Source organism: Puma concolor, chromosome A3, assembly GCF_028749965.1.
Source record: "Puma concolor isolate L17-30 chromosome A3, mPumCon1.1.hap2, whole genome shotgun sequence".
Lineage (NCBI taxonomy): Eukaryota > Metazoa > Chordata > Mammalia > Carnivora > Felidae > Puma > Puma concolor.
This window is the reverse complement of record NC_141669.1, coordinates 74,815,167-74,830,907: the sequence shown is the minus strand read 5'-3', so window position 1 is coordinate 74,830,907 and position 15,741 is coordinate 74,815,167. Positions and strand designations below refer to the sequence as shown.

The following is a 15,741-nucleotide window of genomic DNA, read 5'->3' as shown; positions in this document are numbered from 1 at the left end:
GGTACAAAGCAGATAAGAACATTGATATATAGTTTTACCTCAACCATGTAACCAAAAACAAAAAGTACTTTAAAAAAAAAAAAAAAGACTGGAAGGAAAATTGCAAAATGTTGATGTTGATTATCTCCCATGAAGGGATTATATGTGCTTTTATTTCTTTATACTTTTCCACACCGAGCACGCATTACCTTTATAAATAGAAAAGCAATAAGTACTGTTTTTAGAAAACTGCCATCATCTGTGCTACCCCAACAAGCATGAGTCAACTTTTAACATTCTGGGGTTAGACAGAAATTGCTGGAGTTTTGTTGTCTTCTCTCCGAGGGCAGGAAATCACTATCTCCCACTGGGTTTCCTGCTGGAGTTAGAGGCTGAGAAAAATTCTGGCTGAAGATTCAAGAAAGGTATACAAATTAAGACATGCAAGGTCCTTGTGAGTGTGGCTTCCGCTTAGCTCTGCAGCCCTTTCCTCCTCCACCACCTGCTCTGGGACTCACTTCTGGAAAGTACCATCATTACTCTTGTCTTCGCCCCCACTGCCACCTCAACCCGGAAATCTCATCCCTATCCTCCACTCCTCACCACTCACTTTAACATCTTCAGGCATCAGTTAGGTGTCCATGTTCCATGAAGAGCTTCCTTGATCCCCCCAAACTGAGTGAGCACCCAGACACCCTATCCTTCCCTGTCAGTGTAGTATGTCACCTTTGATTGTGATCACGGCTTACTTCTGTGCTTCCCCACCTGCCTCTTAAAGCACCATGTGGGTTGGGATTCTATATCCCCAGCCTGGTACACAGGAGGCACTCAATAAATGCTTGCTGAGTAAATGAAGGAACCCTGCCTCGAGGTACTAATGACTGGGGGGTCACTCCAGACACTCTACGTACCTGGCTCTCTCAGAGCTCCTTGGGGGAAAATGGCCACCAATAGTTCCTTCTGCATGAAGTTCAGTAAAACCACTTCCTCAACCTGCTGCACAGATTGGCGCAGGGATGGGGACCACAGCCAAAGGCCACCGCGCCCAGGCTGGTGGGAGGGAGGCTGGCCTCTGTGCCAATAGCTCACCCAGAGATTCTGCCCAGTCCAGGGACCTAGTTGGGGGACTCTGTACAGGATGGTGGCTAGCTGGCCAATCACACAGCTTTTTGGGAAGAGGTTCCCTAAGGCTGCTGAGTCTCACGTAGGCTCCTGGGGAAGATGGCTCTCTGGCCCAGTCTGGAAGCCATTGGTTGCAGAGCCCTTCCCCTTCCCACGCCTCAGAACTCAGGGCATCTCCGTCCATCTCTTCCCAGCAAACTAAAGAGCCTGCGTCACAGGCGACGGCAGCCATCCACATTGTCTCTCTCCTCCTCTGGTTGCTCTCCGGCCACCTTTGGCCACTCCCCTGGGGCCCCCTCCCTCTCAAGCGGGGGCGGAGGTTGCTCCCCGGCCAAGGCCTGGCCCAGCTGGTCACATGCAGGAGACCACCTGCACCCACTGGACCCAACCCCAACAGGCTGCAGTTGGTTGATGAGTTTGGAGCCCTGCTGTCCTGTCTGCCCAGCCTCCGCCTGCCTGGGGCACGGGGGGCAGGAAAATGTGACTGCCAGTCCTCACACACTCTCTTAAGAGAGAGGGGCGAAGCATTTGGCACACAGGCTCACTCTGGTGGGGTGGAATGAGCCGCACCAGGGAGACTGGGAAAAAATAGAAACATGTTGCTGATGCTGCAGGAAATGTGCTGGGAGCAGGGGTCCCAAGAGGGCTGGAGGCGGGGCGGGGCGGGGCGGGGGTGGGGGGGTGGGGCGGTGTTTTCCAGGGTCTAGAGGAATCGACCCACGCTTGTCGACAGGCAGAGTGTCCTTCCCAGGCCTGCACTCAGTAGGTTGGAGTTGTGCTAGATCGGTCTGGTCCCCACCCCACCCCCTACCCTTTCCACACTTTCTCCTCACTTCCCCTCCCCCTCTTCAGGGAACCAGTGCCCTTGGGCTTCTGGAAACCACATGTTCCAGTCTCTGAAGGATAACTCAGATTTAAAATATTCCTATCCCACATCAAACCATGTGTCACTGTGCTGTGGCCGTCCCACAGCCTCCTGCCCAGGGCAGTGGCTGACACATGCACCCACACTGAGGAACAGAGGTGGCCTGGGCAGAGGACAAAGAAGGGGGCATACGTTTAAACAAGCAGCCCCAGGAAAACAAGGCTTCATCAAAGAAACGAAACCCTCAGACTGGGATGGACCAGTCTAGCCAGGGCCACAGAATGAGAGCTCCACTCAGGTGACCACCTTCTCTGCCCAAACAGGTCCCGACGGGCAAGATTGAGCAGGAAGGTGGGGAGGGTGGCCTAGCAGTCAGCATGGTGCAGGCCACCCCCACTGCAGAAGATGGGCTGCCTGGTCACAGCACAGAAGGACAGCCCTGAGCCGGGAACTCAGGCCTCAGCCAGGCCTTGGACGTGCCCTATGGCAACTCAGCCACAGAGCCTCAGTTTCCCTACTGGTAAAATGGGAATACTCCTATCTATATCACGGGGTTTTGGGAGCCCCACTGAGATAAGACCTGAAGGATGCAGGCAAGTCAGACGCAGGACACTGTGGAAGGTTGGGAGCAGAACAACAAAAGAAGGCTGAAGAAAATACGGTATATATATATATACGATCAAATGTTAGCCATTAAAAACAATGAAATTTGGAGGCACCTGGGTGGCTCAGTCCGTTAAGTGTCTGACTTCAGCTCAGGTCATGATCTCATGGTTCATGAGCTCGAGCCCCGAGCCTCTGTGCAGGCAGCTCAGAGCCTGGAGCCTGCTTTGGATTCTGTGACTCCCTCTCTCTCTGCCCCTCCCCCACTCATGCAAGCGCACGCGCGCGCGCGCGCGCGCTCTCTCTCTCTCTCTCTCTCTCAAAAATAAATAAATAAATAAATAAAAAGAAAAAAGAATGAAATTTTGCCATTTGTAACAAGATGGTTGGACCTAGAGGGTATTGTGCTAAGTGAAATAAGTCAGAGAGAGAAAGACAAGTACCATCTGATTTCACTTACATGTGGAATCCAAAAAACAAAACAAATGAACAAACACACAAACAAAAAACAGAAACAGACTCATAAATAGGAGAACAAACTGGCGGTTGCCAGAGAGCATGGGGGTGCGGGAACAGGTGAAGGGGATGAAGAAGTACCAACTTCCAGGGTCACCTGGCTGGCTCAGTCGGTAGAGCATGCGACTCTTGATCTCAAGATCATGAGTTCAAGACCCACGTTGGGCATGGAGACTACTTTGAAAAAAAAAAGAAGTACAAACTTCCAGTTATAAAATAAGTAAGTCAAGGGGATGAAAAGTGTAATATAGGGAATATGGTCAACAATATCATAATAATGTTGCATGGTGACTGGTAAGCATTGAGTAATACGTAGTTGTTGAATCACTATGTTGTACACCTGAAACTAATATAACGTTGCATGTCAACTATACTTCAATAACAAATAAATAAACAAAACAAAACAAAAAAAACAACGGCCTGGCTGTGTGGCCTTGGGCAAGTTCCTGCCCCTTTCTGTGCACTGAGAGGTGGATCAGCAGATCTTGAATGCCTCTTGCAATTCTAGTCTCTCTCATTGCCTTCTTTGTTTTCAACACCCTTGTCTTTCCCCTTATGAAGGGATCCTTTCTGAGGAGGTGCTACGGGCTGTTTGTACATTGTTCCTCAGAGCACCTGCCAATGGCCTTTGTCTGGACACTTGACCTTTCTGAGGATGTATGGGGAGCCCTGGGCCGAGGGAAAGAGGCAAGTCCTACCCTTCTTCTGCCCCCCCCACCCCCCGGCCTGAGAATGTGATGTTGTCTCCCCTCCTTCCACACCCTCTGGCTCCCTAGGTGGGTTTTCCTGCCCTGGTGTCTGAGATCCCTGGTAGCTAGCTCCCTGTACTCAACACACACACACACACACACACACACACACACACACAGGCTGTCCCCTGCCCTGATGGCCACTCTGGCCGAGCCAGGTCTTGGGTCCTGAACCAAGCTCCTAGAGTCTAGGGCTTCCCAGTGGGTGCCGGCAGAGGCCAATGGAGCTTCTTTTCTAATAAAGCTGACTCCTCTCTTCCTGCCAGGGTTAGATGGGGCCCTAGCTTGCTGGGATTTGCTCTCAGAGAAGGGTCTGGCCATGGACTTGCTTTAGGGATGGGCATGATTCACAACCACCTGGTTTGGGAAAACCATACTCTTCAGAAGGGAAGGCAACTAAAGGGAAGGCAACTAATTGCTAATGATGTGAATGTGTGACTTTCTTTCTTTCTTTCTTTCTTTCTAACGTTTATTTATTTTTGAGAGAGAGAGAGAGAGAGAGAGAAAGAGCATGAGTAGGGGAGGAGCAGAGAGAGAGGGAGACACAGCATCCGAAACAGGCTCCAGGCTCTGAGCTGTCAGCACAGAGCCCGACGTGGGGCTCGAACTCACAAACCGTGAGATCATGACCTGAGCCGAAGCCGGACGCTCAACTGACTGAGCCACCCATGCGCCCCAGGTGTGATTTTCTTTCTTTCTTCACTTCTGCCTTCAACCCCTGATTTTGATTGCCTTTCCCTCCCAGCACCATGAGAGCTTGTTGCTGTCCAGCAGGCCCTGGAACTAAGAGCAGCTCCTAGAGGTCACCATCCCCACCCCCAGCCCACAGGCCTGGCCACACTGGACCTATCTGACCAGCCATCCTGTCAGGCCCCCGAGGCTTTGACCTCCAATCTGGAGTTGAACTAGAGAGAGGGGCAGCCAAGCCTGACCAAGCAGAGACCCTGATGCCCAGTGAGCTCCACAGCATGAGTGGGATTCCCCTGGCTCCTCTCTCTCCCTCTCCTGGGTTGGGCTGGGGTGGGGAAGGGCCCTCTGTCTGCCTTCCCATCCTCCAGGTCCTCTCCTCCCTTGGGGCCTCTTCCCTGTCCCCAGCTGCCCCCTGGTCCTCTGTATCTTCCCATGCATCCCTCAGGTTCTTGGCCACTTTGTCCTCTGTTTTCTCTCTTGCTCTGGCTCCCTCTCCTCCTGTGTCTTTCTTTGCTTGTCCCCATCTCCGGGTCTTCACGTTGTCCTCTCCCGCTCTACCCTCTGTGTCCCTGACCCAGTTGGTGCTTCTTCTTGGCTGTTTCTGTCACTCTCCTTCCCCTCCGGCCCTGCCCTCTGCATTCATCACTACAGGCTTTGTAACCCACTTTGCAGAAATCCCGTGAAGAAAAAAAAAAAAGAAAGAAAGAAAGGAAAAGAAAAGGCACAGTTTGGTTTTCATCAGCGTAACAAAGCCCTGGTGGCCTGGAATGTGGCTGCAGACCTGCCCACCTCCCTGCCTCGGCCTCCCTCCCTCCAGGACATCTGTGCTGGCGGGCCCTCCCTGCGCATCAGCAGGAGGAAGCAGCTCCGAGCTCCCACCTGACTCCTCCATCAGGCCAGAGCAGAAACATGCCAGCCATGATGCGTGCCGAGGAGGCACGGCCAAGCGTGGGGACAGAGCAGGACCCCACAGGGCCCAGGGCATGTTTCCAACAGCAGTTGCGTGCTTATTACGGACTGGATGTTTGTGTTCCTTCTTATACTGAAGCCCTCACCCCCAAAGCAATTGGAGTCCTTGGGACTTGGGACTTTGGAGACCTTGGGAGGTTCAGGTCAGGTCACGAAGGTGGGCCCCCATAACAGGATCAGTGTTCTTGTAAGAAGAGAAAGAGATCAGAGCTCTCTCTGTTTGCCACGTGAGGGCACAGCAAGAAGGCGGCTGTGTGCAAGCCAGGAAGAGGCTCTCACCAAGAACGAAATCAGCTGACATCTGGATCTTTGACTTCTCAACCCCCAGAGCTGTGAGAAATAAATATCTCGTTCAAGCCACCCAGTCTAGGGTATCCTGTCATGGCAGCCCTAGAGGACTAAAGACTAACAGTTGGCCCCTCTGTGGAGAGGCAGCAGCCTGGTCAGACCTCCAGGCCCAACCTGGACCAAGGCCAGCCCCACCCTGCACTCTCCCCCCTCACCTTCGGCTTTTGTAGCCTCTGGCGTCTCCCACGGGGGCTCCCGCAGGGATGTGAAGGAGGCTCTCTGCCCCCGCAGCTGGCCTGCCGGAGAGCCGGCCTCCAACCCAGGAGCCTACATGGGCTTGGGGGACCCAGACTCGACCCCTGGCTAGCCACAAGACACTGATCCACTGTGCTCCTTGGTGGGGGAGAGCAGTGGACAGTCCAGGGCTACTGTCTCTGCATTCTCCCAGTCACTGTCTTGCCTTCCGGGAGCATCTATGTGCCTCGTCTGCTCTCCACTAAAGGCTCCTGTGTGCCTGCATGCCCTCCACTCACCACTCACGTTTCCCACCTGTACCAGGAGCCTGCAAGTGGGAGCTGCCTGAGGAGGGGGTTGTGGATTGCAAATTCCTCCTCCTGTCCAAGGCTGAACCTGTGTCACGACGACAGTGGCTGTTGTTTTTGAACATCTAAAGCGGATAGGATCTTACAGTTCACAGAGGACTTCCTCCTACTGCATTTCATTGAATCCTCACAATAGGATGGTCCCTGTGAATGTTTTACTGAGGAGGAAACCAAGGCAACGCCACGCTGATTACAGTCAGCACAGCACTGGCCCCCTGCTCGCAGGGCTGGGAACCAGCGAGCCAGCCCTCCTGACACCCAGTCCCTGCTCAGCCAAGGATACTCTACTAAGCCGCAGGCACATCTTGTGCCTTCCTGTCTTTGGGCCCTTGTTTGGTCGTTCTCCTGCTAGAAATGCCCTTACCCATCCTTTTTGCTCATTTATTTATTTTTTTTAATTTTTTTTTTCATCGTTTATTTATTTTTGGGACAGAGAGAGACAGAGCATGAACGGGGGAGGGGCAGAGAGAGAGGGAGACACAGAATCGGAAACAGGCTCCAGGCTCTGAGCCATCAGCCCAGAGCCTGACGCGGGGCTCGAACTCACGGACCGCGAGATCGTGACCTGGCTGAAGTCGGACGCTTAACCGACTGCGCCACCCAGGCGCCCCCTTTTTGCTCATTTAAATCCTACTCATCTTTCGCAGCCTGGCTCGCCCCCTACTTGCGATCGAAAGCCTTCTGTCACTTCGACAGAACGAGTCTAGTTACCGTGTTGCACGTATAATCAGCACCACGGAGTTTAACAGTTGTGGCAGAGCCTGCTACTCGTCCCTCAGCATGCATTCCCCCCCTTCTTCCTCAGTCACGGGACCCCTGAATTTTAGTGGGGTACATAGTTGCCTAGACAAAAGCCTGTGTTCCCCAGTTTCCATGTGGTTAAATGTAGTCAAGTTCTAGCTGGTGGAATATAAGCAGAGTCGCATTTATGACTTTGGGGAAGAATATGTATTCATTTTTATGGCCTCCTTTCCTACTTCCTACCAGCCGGGATGCGAACACGATATCTGGAGCTCGAGCGGCCATTTTAATTTTTTTTTTTTTTTTTTCAACGTTTATTTATTTTTGGGACAGAGAGAGACAGAGCATGAACGGGGGAGGGGCAGAGAGAGAGGGAGACACAGAATTGGAAACAGGCTCCAGGCTCTGAGCCATCAGCCCAGAGCCTGACGCGGGGCTCGAACTCACGGACCGCGAGATCATGACCTGGCTGAAGTCGGACACCTAACTGACTGCGCCACCCAGGCGCCCCACGAGCAGCCATTTTAGACCTTAAGGGTGGATACCACGTTCAAGGATGGCACAGCATCATGACTAAAGTAACTTGCGGGCCTGTTGGTCTTATTGCTGCACCACCTTCCCCACTTTATCTGAAACAATAATCAATTTCCATCTTGTTTCAATTGTTTCAACCATTGTTGTTTTGGGTGTTCGACCAGTTTAACCAAACACAATCCCACTTGGTACCAAAACAACCACCAAGTAAGTGGCATGTCCTTTGTGCCAAGTGCAGGACAAGTCAGGATTTTTTTAAAGGTGGTTTTTTGTTTAATTTTCACCACGACCTGAAAGCTGGGTGCTAACACTAATGAATTACTTTGAGCTTCATCTCCCAAATGAGTTTTGTTCATTCCATATGCTACAACATGCTAGACACTAGACAAGGCATTGAGAATCCGGCAGTGGGTAAGATAAACTCCTTTTCTTCAAAACATTGACAGTCTCGTGGGGGAAATGAGTAAATGGAAATAACAATGCACTGTGATGACAGTAATACCGTATCATCATCTTAAGATGCCATTACTTGTACGATAGACTGTTTTTTATGTACCATCAAGAAAAATAATACTGCCATTAAACTGAGACATGATGTCTTAATAATAGTCCCATGTGACACATGAGCCAGTCACACCAACTTCTCATTACTTTGAAATTTTTTTATTATCTATTCCAAGGGATTTCGCAATTTCTCCGGGCTCCACTTGTCTTGCTTCCTATGTGACAGACCATCTTTTAGACATACCTCAGTAACGAAATGTAGCACAGCTTTATCCACTGGTATCTTCTTTTTCTCTCCCATAACACACTTGGTAGTTGCTTTGGAAGAAGCACAGACTGTGGTTATTCCTCTGATGATGAATATTTGCTCCATTAAAATCAGATTTATGCCCTGCCACTCTATGTCGTATCTTTCTTCACACGCATCAACTTTTCATTTCTCTGCTGAATCATAGCATCTTTGAAGGTGGTTTGGATGGCAGTTAAACTCAAATAAAATACCCAAGAATGCACAAAACTTTACTGAAGAGCTACGGTCAAGTTTATGCTCATGCACTCAGTGACACGCCAGTGTGGGACTGCCACCTGGGAAGGAGTGATCATTAGACACGTGACTGTAAGCACAGCTTGGTCTCAGAGATGTGAAGAGGTGAAGGAAAAAAAAAACAAATAAAAGTATGTCTTCCAGAGCCTGGAGGAGAGAGGACTGGGGACTGACTGCTTAGTACGTGCGGGGCTTCCTTTCGGGGTGATGGTTGATGGTTGCACACGTTGTGTGGCACTAAGTGCCACTGGACCGTACGTTCAAAAATGACTACAATGGAAAATCTTATTTTCGGTATATTTTACCATAATTTTTAAAAGTATGTCTTAGATTTCATGAAAATGGTAAAACTACAAAGTTTCAAGCACTGTTCTAAGTACATGACATCCAGAATGCAGTGTGATCCCAACAACAACCTCTACCATAGCTAATAATGATCGCTACCATCTATTGGTCATGGGCCCGTTGATGACTTGGTGGGGCTTTACAGGCGCCAGTCCGCTCACTCATAACAGCCCCATCGTTCAGTCCGCTCTGCCTTAACGCTCACTCTGAAAATACAAATGTGTTCCCATATGACTGGGATATTAGGGAACGGTGTGAGCATAACGCAAGTTTCGCTTTTGCTCACGCGTGATTTTGTCCATGAGAAACTCCCCAGGTCCAGGGCTGGCAAACCACAGCCCTCCGGCTCGCAGGCTATTTCTGTACATAAAGCGTTACTGGAGGACACAAGGACACTCCTTCGTTTATGTCTGGTCTGTGGCTGCTTTCACACCACGGCAGCAGAATTGGAGTGTTGCAGCAGAGACCGTATGGTTCTGCAAAGTTGAAAGCATTTATTTTCTGGGCTTTTAAGAGAAAGTTTGCCAACCCTTATGTTACGTGAACCCAGAAAATTGCACCTCGCTGCACTGAGCTGTGCGGACAAAACACGCCCGCCCTCTTGGAGGAGAGATGGCCAGTTGACCAGTTACGATGCAGTGCAAGAGAGGGGACTGCTGTGCACAGAGTCACCAGGAGCATTGACAGGATCAAGAAAGGCTTCCCTGGGGCATGGAACCACCCTGAATGCCAGGCTCCACAGTCCGGGGAGAGGACAGAGGCCCAGAGGCGGGACAAGCCTCCGGAGTCCTTTCCTTGCCCCCTGTGCCCACCTGGGGCTGCATTTATTTCCCTGTGGCCCTGCCCCTGATTCAGAGACACCAGCTATCACTTCTGAGTCTTGGAACACAATTCAACTCACAGCAGACCCTCTCTGCTGTGTTCCATGGGATACATTTGGGCATCCGTTCTCCCAGAAGACTCGGGAACTTCAGGCTGATCCCAGACAGCAGCCTCTCCTTTGGTTTGTCTACTGAGCAGCTGGCCAACCATCTCTAGCCCTGTGGTTTCTCGGGCGGGAGTCAAGAGCCAGTCTGCCACCCCACAGTGCAGGGATCCCATACACATCTCCCCAAGAAGCTCTGACGAAGCCCTCTCTTGGGCTTCTTGATGCGAGAGACAGGCACCTCACAGAGGGCATTCAATAAATAAATCCTTGGGCGCCTGGGTGGCTCAGTCGGTTGAGCGTCAGACTTCGGCTCAGGTCATGATCTCACAGTTTGTGAGTTTGAGCCCCTCTGTGCTGATAGCACAAAGCCCACTTCAGATCCTCTGGCCCCTTCTCTCTCTGCTCCTCCCCCCCCCTCAAAAATAAACATTAAATAAATAAATAAATAAATAAATCCTTCCCCAGAATCTTCCCGTTAACTTCCAATAAACTGACAGCCACAAAAAAGAGGCTGTAATATTTGTAATACAAGTTTTTAAATGTTTCCTCATAAAATTTGCCTTTTGCTCTGGTGACTCTGAGAACTGATACCTATCATCCTAAGATCTTAGCAGAAACTTCTTCTCTGTCACACCCCCTCCTCAGAGCTGAGGAACTGGAGACCAAACAGCCCTTCACAGATGTCCTCCCCAACTGTCCAGTCAGAGAGGACTCTAGGAGAAAGAGGTCTCCCAGCTTGGCCCCCAACAAGGTCCTCCCTGCTCTGGGGGCATCTCTACTATTAGCAGAAACCTGTGTGGTAGAGAAGGAAGTGTGATGGGCCTGGTGTATGGCCACTTCCTTGATCCGTGACCTCACACAAACTTTTGAGCTGAGATTCATTTCATCATAAAATGGAGATTAAAAGTAGTAATAATACAGTCCCAATTTCCCCGAGTCATTGTCCGAATTGTGTTGAGTATAGGGGCACCTGCATGGCTCAGTTGGTTGAGCATCTTGACTCTTGATTTTGGCTCAGGTCATGTTCCTAGGGTCATGGGATAGAACCCTGCATCAGGCTCCACACTGAGCATGGAGCCTGCTTTAGATTCTCTCTCTCTCTCTCTCTCTCTCTCTCTTTCTCTCTCTCTCCCTCTCTCCCTGTGCCCCTCCCCCACTTTCACTCTCTCACTCTCTAAAAAAAATTTTTTTAAATGTGTTGAGTATAACCCAAGTGGATCCAGTGAATTCATTCAGCCTGTGGACAAGTCTTAACTGAAGGCTCCTGGGAAGCCCAGGGCTTCTGGGAAGGATGGGGGTCTTGCCTTTCAGAAGGTTTACCATCTCACTGGGCAGAGAATATGCACATGGCTGAAAACAGACATAACAACCCATGTCAGGTAAAGCCACAGGGAAGATTTGCAGGCTGGCCAAGAGTCCCCAGTCAAAAGAAGCACAGTATAACTCAGTAGAGGAGACAAGTAATCCTGATTTGGGGCCATCTCTTAGAGGAGGTGGGCTCAGGGTAGGGCCCCAACAGTAAGATTGAACTGGGAGGGGGACGGTGGGAATGAGGAAGAGGAATGACATTTCTCTTCGTGGTCTTCCTGAGAAGGACTGGACAAGTGTCCATGGTAAACAGAATTACACATTTGCCCCTCATGTTTATATATTTAGATTCACAAACCAGATGGCAAAGTAATTCAGGGGCTAGTAGTCCTCTGAGCAACATTGGTAGCTCATTAATACGACCTGGGGGACTTTAAGAACTACTGAGGTCTGGGTCCTCCCCCAAGAGACTCCTGCACGGTTGTTTTGGGATTTGATCTGGGCATTGGGATTTTAAAAGCACCCAGGGGATTCTAATGTGCAGCAGGGTTCACGACTATTGCCTCTCAAACCTCAGTGGGGGCAGTATGGCTTCTGTTTAAAAGCAAAACAAAACAAAACAAAACAAAAAAAGTGCTAAAAGAGAAAGCAACTTTATTTTTAAATGCCAGAATGCCAGGGTGGGGTGCTGGTGTCAGATTTCCTCACTACCTTTGCCTACCTCCAGCCACTGCCCCCACATTCTTCCAAGCTGTCCCAGTAAATTCAAGCTCCTGCTCAAAATGCTGCTTTCCCTTTCTGGAAAATTCTACTCCCAGGGAACTCCCGCCCGACTCTGGAGGCATCTCGTTCTTAGTGCTTTGCCACGCTTGTCGAAGTGCTCTGATCCTCCAACATCATACAGTTTTGCTCAAATGTCATCACATTGCGAAGAATTTTCCAGAAAGGCCGAAGGAGCCCTTCCCAAGGAGGCCACTGCAGCAGTAGAGGCCAAGTGGAAAGCGCGCTGGGCTTGGGAACCAAGATCCCCTGGCCCAAGTTCTGACGTGACCACTAACCAGCTGCCCCTCTGAGCCCAAGCTTCCACATCTGTGAAATGGGCGAGACCTGGGTGACCCCAGGTTCCTCCTCACCATGGCTCTCAGAGACTTCAGGAGCTGCTCCAAGCTGAACACAGTGGGGCCTGAGTACGGCTCACCTCCAGGCTCTGCTTCCTGGGGCTTCTGCCAAGCCCTGGGCCTCCTGCCCAGTGAGCAGCGGGCACAAGGGGCCTCCACAGAGTCTCTGCGCGGTTCTCCTAGGGGGGCGGGGGCGGGCAGGCAGGGAACCTCACAGACCTAACACAAGGCCCCGTCTGTGTCCAGGTGGAGGGGGAGTGGACTGAGCCACCCACAGGGACGCTACCTTGCCTCTGGATTTTTCCGTGGCCTTTTTCAGAGGCTTTCATTTGATCATCAAATAACCGCTCAGCAGTAGAGACCGATGAGGACAATTAGCTCCATTTCACATATGAGGACGCCAAGAAGCTGAGGTGCAGTGAGGCAAAGTGGAGCGGGGGGATGCAGTGTGTCAGAGGGGTCAGGAGTGTCTGCTACTCTGACATTGAAACTGTCTTTAAAAAATGTATATGGAACACCGCGAACTTGTGTGTCATCTTTGCACAGGGGCCACGCTAACCTTCCCTGTATGTTCCGCTTTTAGTTTGTGCACTGCCAAAGCGAGCACTCCATTTAAACTTTCTAACCCTCAATTTTCTCACCTAAAAAAGTAAATACTCTTAACACTCCACTAGGCCTGCCCACACTTTGTGGTGAGGCAGGCTCAGAGACACCTTTGGTCATGAGGTGGGACCCAGGAGTCAAGTCAGTGCAAAGGCAGGGCCCTGAGAGACCCACGATAGGCCAAGTGGTGTTCTAGAATTTTCTATATTTCATCTCCTGTCATCCTCATGGCAGCGCTATCCGGCACCCTTGGCCCCACTTTGCAGAGAGAGAATGAGAGGTTGAAAGTCTACACACAGGGGCCAAACTCAGGTTCAGAGTCACGTTCTCCCACTTTCTCCCTGTGATGTCTGTCCCCTTGCATGTGGGTGTAGTTTAAGAGGCAAGTTCTGATTCTGTTGTCCCCTTCATCCATCAGACAGACAGACGGCCTGCAGGACGTGGTCAGGCTCAGCCCCAGGTACCAACGCAGGCAGGGAAACCAGGGAAGGAAACTGCTGAGTTTGAGAAACTTATACTTCAAAATCATCTCTCTCCTCAGACCAGAGGGAGTCTTTACAGAGAAATTTTACAGAGATTAAAGAGTTCCATACTTTTTAATAACCTAGGAAAACTAGAAGAGGAGAGACTTAAACATTCATCAAATCTCCAGGGGAAGAATATCTTTTATTAAACTTGGAAATCACTGATAAAATCACAAAGGAGAGATTAGCGAGTTTGACTAGAGAAAAATGTAAATTTTCTGCCTTAAAAAAAATGAAAAGGGGCAAGTGGGGAGAAGTATTGGCAGCAAATAGGGGAGATAAAAGGTTACTCTCTGTTTTATGTATTTATACTCTGCCTCCTTCCTAAAAAGTTTTGAGGAGGGCATATTAATAAAGAGCTCATACAAATGGAAAGTTTAAAAACAAAGAGGGGCTCCTGGATGGATCAGTCAATTAAATGTCCAATTCTTGATCTCAGCTCAAGTTTGATCTCAGGGTCGTGAGTCCAAGCCCCACGTTGAGCTCTGTGCTGAGCATAAAGCCTACTTTAAAAAATAAAATAAGGGGCACCTGGGTGGCTCAGTCGGTTAAATGTCCAACTTCACCTCAGGTCATGATCTCATGGTTCGTGAGTTAGGGACCCATGTGGGGCTCTGTGCTAACAGCTCAGAGCCTGACGCTTGCTTCACATTTGTGTCTCCCTCTCTCTCTGCCCCTCCCCCACTCCCCCTCTGTCTCTCTCTCAAAAATAAATAAACATTTTTTTAAAATTACAAAAAAATAGGGGCACCTGGGTGGCTCAGTCGGTTAGGCATCTGACTTCGGCTCAGGTCATGATCTCGCAGTTCTTGAGTTCATGCCCCGTGTCGGGCTCTGGGCTGATGGCTCAGAGCCTGGAGCCTGTTTCCGATTCTGTGTCTCCCTCTCTCTCCGCCCCTCCCCCGCTCATACTCTGTCTTTCTCTCTCTCTCAAAAATAAACAATAATAAACAATAAGACAATGAATAAAAAATAAAAATAATTTGTTAATTACAAAAAAGAAAAGAAAGTAGCAGGTAAAAATAAATAAAATAAAAAGCAGGATAAATATTGTAATATTCATAATATATCATTCATAGTATGACTATAGCTATGTGAAAAAATACATGCGTGAAAATATGAGAAAGGTAGGTCTGCCCCCAACATGTGCAGACCCTGGGGCAGGGGTAGAGAGACCACATACCAAATGCCTAAATATTAAAGAAATAATTACCAACTATTTATTAATTTAAAACTAATAATTTACATTAATATAAGCTGAATGTAAATATGAGATATTTAAATTATATTATTTGTGAAACAATAAATTATTAACTAATTCAAACTAACAAATCATCACATAAAATGTCAAATATCCTCTTACCTTGCGATAAGACTGCATATTGTCCCTAGAACAACCAAGAAGAAAATAACACCATTTAAAAACCAACAAAGAAATTAAAATGGTAAGCTAGAAGAGTATCTATTTAACACCAAAGAAGTCAGTAAAGGAGAAACAGAGGAACAAAACAGACATGAGCTAGGTCAAGAACAAATATTGAAATGGTAGATGTAAAGCCAATCGTATCAATAATTACTATTATGGGCTGAATGCTTGTGTCCCCCCAGATCCATATGTTGTAGGCCTCCCCCCCCCAAATGTGATGGTATTTGGAAGTGGTGCCTTTGGGAGGTAATTAGATGAAGTCATGAGGGTGGGACCCCCATGATGGGATTAGCGTCTTCATAAGAAGAGAGAGGCCAAATCACTCTCTCTGCCACATGAGGAGGGAGAGAACAGGCAGCCATCTACCAACGAGCACCTTGATCTTGAACTTCCCAGCCTCCGGAACTGTGAGAAATAACTATTGTTTAAGCCTCCCGGAATATGGTGTTCTGTTACAGCAGCCCGAGCTACTAAGACAATTACATTGAATCACAGCAGCATTATTCACAATAGCAACAGACGAGAAATAACTCAGCTAGTGAATGGATAAACAGTAGAAGAGTAGTTAGCAATTAAAAAGAAACAAGCTACTGATACATGCCGTAACATGGATAAACTTCAAAAATATTATGCTAAGTGAAAGAAGCCAAAAGTGAAAGTCCATATTGTATGATTTCATTTGCGTGACATGTCCCAAACAGGTACATCCAGAGGAGCTGGCTGGGGCTGACAGTGTAACAGGAGTGGACCAAAAATGGACATATGAGGTTTTTTTGGGTTTTT

General features: G+C 49.1%; 1 protein-coding gene and 1 non-coding gene across 2 annotated transcripts in view; both read right to left on the bottom strand.

The window, feature by feature from the left end:
• The window catches only part of LOC112869453 (guanine nucleotide-binding protein G(I)/G(S)/G(O) subunit gamma-10), a 50,597-nt gene that overhangs the window by 12,754 nt on the left and 22,102 nt on the right, over window positions 1-15,741 (bottom strand). The gene's annotated exons all lie outside the window — the stretch shown is intronic.
• LOC112869734 (U6 spliceosomal RNA) lies at window positions 12,907-13,012 on the bottom strand. Its single transcript, XR_003224393.1, has one exon. It is a non-coding gene; the product is annotated as a U6 spliceosomal RNA (small nuclear RNA).